The 12,898-nt window shown below is 38.7% G+C and overlaps 1 long non-coding RNA gene across 1 annotated transcript; it reads right to left on the bottom strand.

The window, feature by feature from the left end:
• Positions 1-5,351: 5,351 nt before the first annotated feature.
• Positions 5,352-12,165, bottom strand: LOC118163459. The gene is made up of 3 exons (XR_004749066.1): positions 12,045-12,165; positions 7,846-7,951; positions 5,352-5,707 (listed from the first exon to the last, which is right to left on the bottom strand). It is a non-coding gene; the product is annotated as an uncharacterized LOC118163459 (long non-coding RNA).
• Between the last annotated feature and the right edge of the window lie 733 nt (positions 12,166-12,898).

Raw genomic sequence — 12,898 nt, 5'->3', positions numbered from 1 at the left:
GCCCAGCCTCGAGGGCACATGAGCCAAACCCAATCCTGGTTCACATGAGAAGGGGTGAAGAAAGCCCATCTTCCTAGTTCCTCACTGCTACTGTTGTATAGGAGGCCTATCCCTTGGCCAGTGAAGGATTCCCAGCAACTGAAAGGGAATAAAAGTAAAGGTACATTGAATGTAAAAGAACAAACATCGCATACAAGACTTAAAGCTACCAATGCCTGAAAATTTTGCTCCAGTGATTCTGTATCTTATAGTTTGAAGACACAGCAGCTACCCCAGCTGTGCTGCATGCAGAAGTGAGCATTTCCTCCTGTGTGCTTCATCTGCCGTGCATTGTCCTGCTCTATGTAAGAACAGCAAAAGAAGTAGAAAGAACCAGTATAAATTGGCTGTCAATTTTACTGTGCCCTGGCAGTCCATAGCAGACCACAGCAAGATTAGATCCCCCAGACAAGCAAGCATGAAGTGTTATTTGAATAATTCTGAATTGATCATGAAAAATGCTTAGTTAGCCTTTCCCACATCAATACTTGGCAGTATACAAACATTATTAACATCATTTCCCCTTAAAATTGAACCAGCTGTCATTTTTTTAATGGATGTATTGTCTGTCTGAAGTAGGAAAAGAGATTGATTTGCAATTATTTATTTCAGATCTTGTGTAGTTTGATACACAGTTCGATTTTCTTCCAGCAATTAAATTCTTTGTCTGTATATGTTACAGATAAATTCAAAATGATGCAGAATTGGGAAATAACAGCTTTTAACCAGATTGTTCTTTGACTAACTCACATGTTCCCAGTGAACTCCAGAAATGACAATTCTCTCTGGGCATATCTCAAAATGTAGAATGAAAGCAGTATACATCTGGTCTTGTTGAGTTCATAACAATAGAGTTTCAGCATGGATGAATTAACTGCACACATACCCAGGAGTCATTTCCCATGCTGCCCTTCTTCAAGTAGCTCTTTTAAAAGGATGTCTTTTATGACAACATATTTAATGAAAGAAATGTTCGTGAAATCAAAAGAAGTTTCAGTTTCCAAACCTAAAGAATTGTAGCACCTGTGAATTGTTATATGGAAAACACTACAATGAGCTTATTCATGAGGTAGAACAGGACAAGGAACAAAACTAAGGGACCTTCTCTACGGGAGACTTCAGAGCAGGAAGGGATGGTGTGTTCAGCCCCAGTAGAATTTTTAAAACTCTCTAAAATATTTGTTTGCCATCATGTCCTAATGACCATTTTCAATGGTAGCTTAAAGCAACAAGTCATAGAAACTTGTTATAGCATGTAACATCCTGTTGTGATATGTGGAAAGTTATGCTAGCTTTAACTAAGGTCTAAACATATTACCAAGTTCCCAAGCACTCCTGGGTCTGCACAAGTGTCCTGAACCAGGACTTACTTGGCCACCCCAAATCTGCCAGAGATGACATATGACAGCCCAGACGGGGCACAAAAAGGGATGTGTAGTAGAAATTACAGGATATTTATCAAAGTACAGAACCTTTCACTGTTTTAGAGGTGATCATTGTCCCCTTGTAGTATTTACTTGAAAATGAATAACCTACATTGTTGTTGTTTGGTTGAAAACTCTTCTCTTAGAATTTTGTTACTTTCTACAGAAAAACACACATAAATTGCACACACCTATTGCGAAACGTTCTTTTGAGGTTCCTCTCAACTAAAAAGTACTAGATCTACTGCTGCTCAGGAGATTTGAAATTTTAAGCAGAGTCTAAGACTCTAGTCATTAAGGGCATTAGAAAATAAAATACTATCTGAGCTTTATCACCTATCACCTTTGCACAGAGCATACCTTAACATCAGACATGAAAGCCCCATTGAAATGGAGAATGATTTAAAACCAAGTATTATATGAGAGTAACTCCAGAGATGTAATCATAGCATATCTCAGCTTATATGGAGCTTACCAGTAAAATTGCTTTCAGACCACATTAAAAAATAAAAGAGAAAGAAGCAAGGTAAAACTTCTGTGTTTTAATGAACTAATTGCAGACGCTCAGATTAATCTCATCAGCATGCAAACAAGCAGAGATGGAGATTTCAATTACCTAATAGTATATTAGAAATATCTTAACAAGGTGCTGTGTCTTTATGCCCTTAGAAGTGAAATCTTGGCTGAAGTTGCATTGCTTTTAATAGCATGCCTGAACTTCAAGCACATTACATCTGACAACAGATGTGAATTTATTAGCCCCACTGAGCTAAGCTATATTTATAGAGGATTTAAGATTGTACACAGCTAGTTTCACAGAGTTAGGTAGTGGTAGAGCAAGAAAATCCAGTCTCTTAAAACCCGATAATGTCTGAACAGAGGAGAAAGTACAAAGCCCTGCTATGAAGTACTGAAGTTCTATCAGTTTGGTAAAAGTGATGTTTCTCACTAGTGACCAGCAGATATTTTCTAAAGCAATAGTCACTTGAAGTTCACAGTTGCTATGATAATTTAGAAGAGCACAAATAATGCTTCAATCTTTCAAGGTAATCTGAATAATTAACAATATGATTAAAAACTTGAAAATCATAGCAATCATTGTTGCCTTGGTGTGGATGGAACTATTTACTTCACAGGTTGGGGAATAATCTGGCAAAGATGAAGCAACTTCTTATGGAGCCCAAACTGTATGATAGTAGGATTGTCAGACCAGTCAGTGTGGGTTTGTGAAAGGCAGTTCTGCTTGACTAATCTGTTTTCCTTCTATGAGAAGACAACTTGCTTAGCAGACAAGGGAAAGGCTGTGGATATTGTTTACTTGGACATTAGCAAAGCATTTGCCACTGTTTTGCACAGTGTTTTCCTAGAGAAACTGGCTGTTCATGGCTTGGATGGATGTATTTTTCAATAGGTGAAAAACTGGCTGTGTGGCTGGGCCCAAAGGGTCATTCGGAATGGATTTAAATCTGCTGGGCGGCTGGTCACAAGTGGTGGTCCCCAGGGCTCAGTACTGGGGTCAGTTTTATTTAATAATTTTATCAGTGATCTTGTTGAGGGGATCAAGTGCCCCCTCACTAAGTTTGCAAAGGACATTTAAGTTGGGTCTGCTTGTATGGATCTGCTTGAAGGTAGGAAGGCTTTGCAGAGTGATCTAAATTGGTTAGATCCATGGAGTGCATCCAGTTGTATTGGCATTCAACAAGGCTAGATGCCAGGTGCTGCACTTTAGTCATAACAACTCCATGCAGGGGTATAGGCTTGGGGAAGAGTGGCTGGAAAGTTACCTAACAGAAAAGGACCTGGTAGTTCTGATCCACAGACATCTGAACAAAAGCCAGCAGTGTGCCCAGGTGGCCAAGAAGGCCAATGTACTGTAGCCAGCAAGACCAGGGAAGCAATTGTCCCTCAGTACATCACTGGAGGCACAACACCTCCAATATTGGGTTCAGTTTGAGGCTCCTGGCTACAAAAAATATACTGAGTTGCTGGAATTTTCAGAGAAGAGCAACAAAGCTGGTGAAGGGTCTAGAAAACAAGACATATGAGCAGCAGCTGAAGGAAGCAGAACTTTTTAGTCCAGGGTAAAGAAGGCTGAGGGGAGACCTTATCACTCTCTACCACCATGTGAAAGGAGGTTGTAGCAAGGTGAGTGTTGGTCTCTTTTCTCAGGTGATAAGTGATAGGATGCAGGGAAATATCCTGAAGTTGTGCCAGGGGAGGTTAAGATTGAATACCAGGAAGAATTTCTTCATAGAAGGGGTGCTTAGGCATTGGAATGGGCTGCCCAGGGAAGTGGTGGAGTTGCCATCCCTGGAGGTATTTAAATGTGTGGATGTGATGCTTAGAGACATGGTTTAGTGATATGTAGGCAGATGGTTGGGCCTGATGACCTTAAAGTTCTTTTCCAACTTAATGGTTCTACGATTCCATGATTCTACGTGAAAACAGAGGAGAAGGTCAAACTAGTCTGCCTGAACAAGCCAAAATAATGAACTTTGTAAGAATTATTCTAGGAGATGTTGGGACTGAAGCATGAAATCCAACATACAGAATTCTTGGGAGCAAAGAGGTAAAAAAAAGTCCATTATTTAGTTGTGGTGGTAAGAGACAACAGTTCCTATAAAAGTGGGATTCAGTATGGTGTATCTCCCTCTTTTCTCTCTTTTCCGTTAACTGATTTACATGGTGCAAATGTTCTTCTGGTCCCTCTTCTACAAAGAGAAAGACGTGAAAATAGCAGAACACAGGCACAGACAGGTGATCAAGGCTTTATGAATTGTTTCTGAAAAGTTAACTCTACATCAAGGACTGTAAATTTGGAAACAACAAGTTGACATAAATAACAGCAATTGCATTTAACAGACTTCAGGTTTGAGTTCCAAATTGCAAAAGTTTCTGACATTTTTTCCTTTTCAGCATATGACTTTAAGCAAATGAAATATATGTGATTTTTAACTTAAACACATCAGAAGAAAGACATTTCATTACTTGGAGGTGATGTTCCTACATTTCCTATGATGTTTCCTACTATTTCATATTTATTTTCACTTTATGTGATTACATGCGATGAAGCGATATCACATTGTTCAAGAACATTTTTGTTTGCATGTTTTGTATGGCATACTTGGCAATGAAACAGCTATTGATATAAAAAAAAATATCATCCCAAATGTGGCTGTGTAATTCAAGATACACCCTCCAAGAACACAAAATCTGGATTCAATTTTATCTTTGATTAACTTGATTTTCCCAGTGGCAATTTAATTTAAGTCCCTGTAAAGATTTTCACAAATGTACTGGAGGGGAAATTCCAAGCTTCCCAGGATACTTTTATTAAATATATGTGCAAAACATGAATGCGAAGTTGTAGACATACCTTTCAAACTGAGTAATGAAATGCAGTGGTAACCTTGATATACAAGATTTCCAGTCACTTTCAAATGTGCCTTTGCCAGGACATGTCAAGATGTCTATAATTTATTCACCTGTTCAGATATCCATTATAAATATTACCTATTTGTTTTTATCTTGTGTTTCCTATAATGATTCTCTTTTACTTCCATGTATTAAACATTTTTTAGTTTTTACAATTCTCTAAGGAAAAACAATGATACTGTTCAGATATGTTCAGGAGCACTAGTGGGTTTTGGGTCTCCATTTCCCCTTTTTTACTATTTATTATATGAAATCAAAATCTCTCTATTAGATTTATTTTTTTTTCAGAGCATTTATTACTCTTCAAACTCTTTACAGTTTTTCTCTTTCTCTCTCTGCCTAACCTGTCCCATCTCATTACATAGATGGCTAAATGAAAGCTTTAAAAATTATTATATCTCCATGGCAATAAACAAACAAACAAAAGCAAACAAAACAACCATGTCTCATTTGTTCTCTATGATTCCTAGGTAAATGTTTTAAACTTTCTTGTGGTGTGGATTCCAGTCAGGGCTCTGTGTGTGTGTATGTGTGGTTGCCTAACACAACTCTGACTTTCTTAGTGATATAATATTTAATATTGTAGTTTCAAGTTTTATTACACACCAACATGTAATATTTGTTAATACACATAAAGTAGATCTTATGAGATTCCATTTTTCCCAAACATTTTCATGGAAAAAGCCTTCATCTGCTTTGTGGACTAACAGCACAGAAGACTGAAATGTTGTTTCCTTAGAGGATGTGAAGACCAGAGGTAGCAGCAGACGCAATTTCTCCCCAGCATCTGCCACCTAAGACAGTTTGACCTGGGAGGAAAAGATAGGAAGAAGAAAGAGTTTGATTTTTCTCTACTGTGTTCTGTGTTCTCTATCAGCACTATGAACAAGGGCCCCAGTGCTCTAATCAAAACGGTTATGGGGTTTATTTGGTTGGTTTGATTTTTGCTCATGTTTTGTTAACAAGAGTCTGCCCCTAAAAGAGTAGAATACAGATCCAAAACAGAGAGCAAATGGCCCAGTGTGGGAAGCTGGATACCCACATAATGTGGACTCTTCAGGCTGGTAATCAAAATTTAAATTTTCAATTTTAAAATTCAAAATCCTTTTGGGTAGGATGTGGGAGCAGAAAATAACTAAAAGTTACTCCTGATCTAATTATTTCTGCTCTCAAATTTTCTGGATCAAAATATAACACTAAACATCTCATCTACATCAGGAAAGATTGGAAGTGAGAAGACAGAATTTGATAGTGTGAAAAACACAGGCGATGTGACCAAGCCACTTTAATCAAGAGAGCCCTACCTAGCCTGTCATCAGTGAATTGGTTATGACACATTAAAACAGAGCTGAGACCCCACAATGTGCTTTTGGTTAACACACTAAACAAGCTTGTCCTTTCTTGAGGAAATCTGATTGCTGAAAGCCCTCATCTGTTATGCAGTCCACTGATAAGGAAGCCTGTCACACAGTTCTTCATCACTGACTGTCACTTCACTCAATTTACATTTGCATCTCAATCCTGACTTGATGTTTCAAAGTTTGCAAGGAACAAGGACAGAGGTCAAAGAGATACACTATTCAGATACTTGCAAGGTTATCATAGGATCAGAAGAGAGGACTTTTCATTTTCCTAATGATTTTTTATGTTGACCTTTGAATCAAGTTTTGCACACTCTAGGAGTAACAGTTAAACTAAAGCTTGTGGTCCAAATGAATTAGAGGTTAATTTAAAGGTATATTAATGTATAAGCACACATATATATGTATCTTGATTTCTGTTTCCTTGGAGGACTTGCTTTTGCTGCAGTCCAAACATCATTTAGATTCTTTTAAAAAGAATATATTCAGATTTAGGAATCTTATAAAATGCACACACTAAAGTTTTAAACCTTTAGTAGTAATCCATATCTCTCTATTTCACTTTGTTTTATCTGCTTGACGGAATTTAAATTTCATTTTAGCCAAATGAAAGACCAGCCAAGTTTCTGTTATAAGAATGTGAATGAACAGGCGACTTGCAAGGGAATGAATGGGTGAGTGCACATATATTTGACCTACCACAACAAAAGCAGAAATTTAATCCAGGTCAAAGATTCCTGAAGCGTGCAGCTGAAGGTTTGAGCATCCAAATGCCAACTGCTAAACAGAAATGTATGTGGGAGCTGCCAATGCAGGCTCTGATGGTGATACAGAATCAAATGAAGGTTGGAGCTCCTGGTATAGAGGACCACTTTCTGTAGTTACGAAACTGAAACCCTAGTTAGCAGCATATGGGGTAGTTCATTCCAAGAGCAGAGATCCATGTTTCAGAATGTAGGCTTTTTGAGGTAAGTAGCCAAAGTTTTATAAGTAAGTAAGCAGCCATCAGTAATTCATTACAGAAACCATGCATGGAGAGGACTTGCACTAGGTAAATTGGTGTGGTCTGAATCCTGTAAGCCAGGGATATTGATGGCACCGAGTGTGAGTTCAAGTAGAATTTCTAGGGCCAAGTGAATACCTGACATCACTGCAGAGGAATATAGCTGTCAAGGGCTCAGAAGAGGAATAATAATTTATCTGGTTGAAAGTGTGCAAATACCACTGTAAATTGTAAGATGGCCCACTTGTTACCTAATTATAATGGGCATTTTTTGCAAGGGGTCCACCAAACGTAGATTGGTCTTCAAGAGCTGTTCAGCGTAATGACAGGGTGTGGGCTATCTGGTAAGTGCAGAGGGACAGCATTTGCTATTTTCTATGAGTTCTCTTGTTAATGAAATAAGTGCACTAATTAACTACTTAGACATACTCTTTAACCTCAGGAAATCTTCCGAAATTTGTTCAGCACAGTTAGCGATTGGCTTTTGAAAAGTTAGTTCAGCATCACACACTAAGTTGTCATGCGTTTATCCAGCATATCTAGTAGCTGGCCCTGAGTTGCTCTGACGGGGAACTTTCCATACTGGTATGCATGGCTCTTTAGGTGCCAAGCAGTCAGTAGATGCAGTCTTTCCAACTCCACTCTTTTTCTAGGGACTGCTGTCTCTCCAGCTCCACTTCACATGCGCCCTGGAAAAAATTTTTGAATTAGAAACAGAGAAAGCTCACATGTTTTCAGGACAGAAAACTTGTAAAGATGCCTGCTGGCCATCGGTCCCCAAGCTATATCAATAGGGAAACCTATTTCCTGGAGTGACATGTACCCATTCATGGCAGAAGTTCAGCTCTCTGATATAAAGCCAGCTAAGATAGACTTGAAAAAGAGGATGTGTGTAGAAAGGTGGTCTTTTCCATGTCCAAGATCTGTTGTTACCTGTCATTACTTGCTATCAGCCCAATCAGATATTCCTGGGCTTTCTGAGAACTACCACTGCACACTGAACTGTACAACCTCACGTGGCATGGCAGAACATCCCCATAGGAGCTCCCATGGTCATCACAGCCAGCTGGGGCAGGGTAGCCTCATCTTCCAGGCTTGGGTTTGTTGGGCAAATGGGGGCAGCACAAGACCAGCTGAGTCCTGGACACTGATCCTAACTGATGAAATGAACACCGCCTGAAAGGTCCCTCCCACGCCTGAGTAATCTGTTCTGAATATGTTACACTCACCTCACTTACACATCACTCTTAATTCATACCACCAGAAAACCCCAATATAACTCACTATTAAATGACAGCCACCTTAATGCCAACAGTCAAAATGTACCAAACTCATAGTCAGCTTGAAAAAGACAGAAGAATTACTGACAGATTTAGAATTACATTACTAAATTGGAACCATTTCAATACATCTTTGTCCTGGTTTTGGCTAGGATAGTGTTAATTTTCTTCATAGTGTCTGATATGGCACCATGTTTTGAATTGAGGTGAATGATAATGTTGATAACACAGAGATATTTCAGTTATTGCTGAGCAGGGCTTGCGTAGAGTCAAGGACTTTTCAGCTTCTCACACTTGTATGCTGGGACACACAGGAAGCTGGGAAGGGGCAGAACCAGGACAGCTGGTCCAAACTGACCAAAAGGATATCCCATATCATATGGTGTCATGCTGAACAATAAAATGGGGGAGAGTTGGCCAGGGGGCCTACCATTTCTCAGGAACTGGCTGGACATCAGTTGGCTGGCAGTGAACAATTGCATTGGAAATCATTTGTCTTGTGAATTCATTTCCCCCCCTTTTCTTTCCTACTAAAGTGTCTTTATCTCAACCTATGAATTTTACTTAATCTGGAAATTTCATATTTACAATCCACTTCTGCTTCCTTGAAAGCCTGTGTCCTATTCATTTACTTGAAACAAAACATCCAGACAAATAGATCAAATTTTTGATGTTATCTACTTACAAAGCTAAACCTGGAATTTTTATCCACCCTCTGGCACAGAACATAAAGTTTACACTGACATAGTACCACTGCTTTCCATGTACTTGTTTGTGATTTACATGGAATTAGAGAAAAAATCAGATACTTCTACTGTGTCGCATCAAAGACCAGTTTCAGCCCTTGATTAAAAATATTACGAGTGTCTTGATTACAGCTGATAGCATTCATCTCACTCTAAATATCTGTTTTCACCATCTTCTAGAGCTGTCTCTTGCTAAGTAAGCATTCTGTTTTGCTGAGTAGAAGCTATAAGGTATTAAAGAAAGTTACAGCATTTATAGTTTCACTCCAATTATAAAACACTATTTACTTCCAAATTTCCTTTCTTTCTTCCCTCTCCTCTCCAGTATACACAGCGATGAGCTGAATGGTCTCTGTTTCTCTTCCATGTATGGCATCAATCAGCACTTGCAAAGGATAGTGTATCCTTGGCTCTACTTGATTGAGATCTGCAGTTTCACATTTACATAATTAATATACACATCCATATTTAATCTGTATAGATGAAGACAAAGTCATGACTGCTTAAATACCAAAGAGATTGGCAAGCTTCCAACATCGGCAAAAAGCTGAACTCCCATGCTTTCCTCTGGGTGGAATTGCAACTGTTTAGCCAGCACTGTGACATATCTACTGAGCCTCTATTTTTCAGATGGGATAGCAGGAGATGGTAGTAAGGCTACTCTCACATGCTCCCTGACAAACTCATGTAGCGTCCTCATTACTAGAATAAGCATTTATGTCACTTTCTTCCTCCTCTCACCTGCATTTCTGCTTAAACAGAAGGAAAGACACTTGGTTTTGGTTGAGCCAGGTGGACCTGGTACCATCACAGCACTTTTAGAGTTCTGAATTGATTTGTGAAAGCAAACCCTAACATAGTAGAAATTGCAAGGGTAAAGTAAACGCATATTATTTTGCTCCTGCAACAGGGACCAGGAGAAGCTGGGTCCTGGCTACATAGGAATTTGCATTACACTGTAGTATGTTCTCAGTAGGTCTGAATACAGACCTTGGACTTCCCACTCCTTCTTCTTAACTTTACGTATCTGACAGAGGTACCTTCCTTCATGTCAGATTGTCCCCAGATCCTCTGTATGAGTCAGTAGGCTCTATGTTCAGCAAAATGTATTAAAGTGAGGTGAATTCAGACCTAAGACAGGAACATATATATATATATGCTTGAAGTGAGTAAAAGTTCTTCTGATATTTTTTTACTTAGAAGTGGACAAGTGGCTGCCAATGGCAGAATAGTCCAGTGTGACCAGGGAACTCATACAGGCAGCAGACGACCTTGATGTCCTGCCTTCTCCCACATCCCAGTGGGTATTAGGATCACCAGAAGCAGCTATAAGTAATCACCTTGTTAATTTTGTACCAGACATTGTCCCCAGAGAAACCCTGTTCTTGCCAGCAGAACTCAATAGAAATTAAGTATAATCAATATGCGATATATAATATTGTACGATATTTAATAAGAAGCACTTTTAAATGGGCTAGGGGCAAGGTTAATAGGCTGAGTAAGAATGAACAAGGCATACTTTTAAAATATCTTACACCTGGGTGCCAGAAAGAGCCAGTTAACTTGCAGAAGAGCATATACGTAGTTCATATTCTCCTTGACTGTTTAAGGAGAAGTAACTCCCTAGTGGCATCACAGCTGGCAAAGAGCCATAAAAATGCAAGTCCTAACAAACTTAACTTCCTGAAAAATAAAAATAAAATAAAAGGGAAAGAGCATTCCTGCAAAACTTCAGCCATCCTTGCTCCCTGAAATCTAAAGATAACAAGAATTTTAGGAAGAGATGCTAACAAACCAAAAAAGATTTCCAGTTTTGAGCTATAGAGTGATCACATTTATTGTCTTTCACCTGTTTATTGTCTTTCATCTTACCTGTTTTTCCCAATCTTCTGCTTAAAAGCTTGACATTAAGTCCAGCATAATTTTGTTTTGTTTTATCATTAAACTTTTCTTTTGCTCATATCCGTGGAAAGCAACAAACACTACATTATCACTCACTACAGTCAGAAGTTAGCATATTTCCAGGATAGTGTTTTCTGGAGAAAAGTCTGAAGGACCTGTCCTTCAGGATATGCTTTGGGAACACCAGGAATTCAGAAATTTTCCATCAAGATGTCAAAGACTAGTGAGGGAACTGATATTGATCAGTATTTTGTTTCATGAAGTAGTTCCATCCAACACATAAACCTCATCATCAGAAAACTGATGAGCAATATTCTCTGACTCTAGGAAAAACTAAACCATCATAACAAGATTTTGGTTATTCCAAGACACATAGTACTCTCCAAACAGAAATTCTATAACAGGCATATTTGAAATGGGGCAAAAACACCTTCTCAGAAATTAATTCTAGTGAGGAATATTCCAGGAAGAGAAGATAACTGAATCAGGACAATGTGGCCTTTAATTTTATTTTACTTTTATTTTTTCTCGAAGGGAACTGCTCTGCTACAGTTCTATCCTAGTAAGAGGATGAGGCATGGGATGAGAGAGAGTGAGATCTAATATTGTTTAAACCGTTTTTTTTTTCCATGATTTTATGTCACTGTCACTACATATGGGGCTAGCTACTGTATCTCCACAAACATACTGTCAAAGACTAGAGCTAATGATGATTAACTAGCTACTTCAGAAAAGCGATTGCCTCTTTCTCCTTTCCAGAGACATTCCGAGCTACTTTCTGTTTGCCAAAAAAGAGGTGAAAATCATGAAAAGACACTAAACAAACAAAAACAACAACAACAACAAAAAAAAACCTGAAGCACCTTTGATGAACTCATTTTTCCTGCTGAATTGACAATCCAATTATGATGAGGAAGTGACATTAAATAATACAATTGATTCAGGATATAAACTTATCATTGCCAAGGACTGGGGATGCAGAGCAAAATCACCCAAATTCTTCTCGCAGGAGAAATTCATTAGACATTATGTGTTTCCATTAGCTCAAATCAAGAAACTCAATTCAAAGGGGTGGAGTGTCCCTACCAGAAAGTACATTCTTAGCAGAATAATCAAGTCCAAGCTGGGACAACAGCTGTTCTCTGTTGTTACATTAATGGTAGTGGTAACAAGGAATGGAGTGGTCTAGGATTCTTCCTTTAAGGTAGGCTAAGTATAACACTTTCATTTCAACTCTAATTATACCCTCCTTAAAAGATGGAGTTGTATTTTTAATGGATGCTGACTGGAGCACAATTAGTAGTTTGAGCAATCTGGAATCAGTCAGAAACAGCATCATTTTCTCTCCTAAAGGCAACATCTGAGCTGGTAACAGAACTGGTTTTTTCACCCCAGAGGAAGAGGCTCTTTGGAGGGGTTTGGTGTTCTCTGCTGGAGGTGTGATACTGGGGGGTAGGACAGGATCTCAGTCCTGTTGCTCAGAACAGATGAATTGTGTTTTGCTCCCACGGATGGCAAGACAGAAGAGCCAGGAAGAAGCTGTTCCCTATTTTCTGGCTGTCTTAAAACCACAAACATCTTTCTTTGGTTACAGCACCAATATTTTGCAAGTATTTCTCAATAGTTGTGTGTCATTCATAATAACAAAGAAAACTGTACTTGGAAATCTGATTTTAAGTATATTTCTTAGTCCAGTAGGACATATTGG

Source organism: Oxyura jamaicensis, chromosome 1 (assembly GCF_011077185.1).
Source record: "Oxyura jamaicensis isolate SHBP4307 breed ruddy duck chromosome 1, BPBGC_Ojam_1.0, whole genome shotgun sequence".
Classification (NCBI taxonomy): Eukaryota; Metazoa; Chordata; class Aves; order Anseriformes; family Anatidae; genus Oxyura; species Oxyura jamaicensis.
This window is presented reverse-complemented; position numbering and strand designations above follow the sequence as displayed.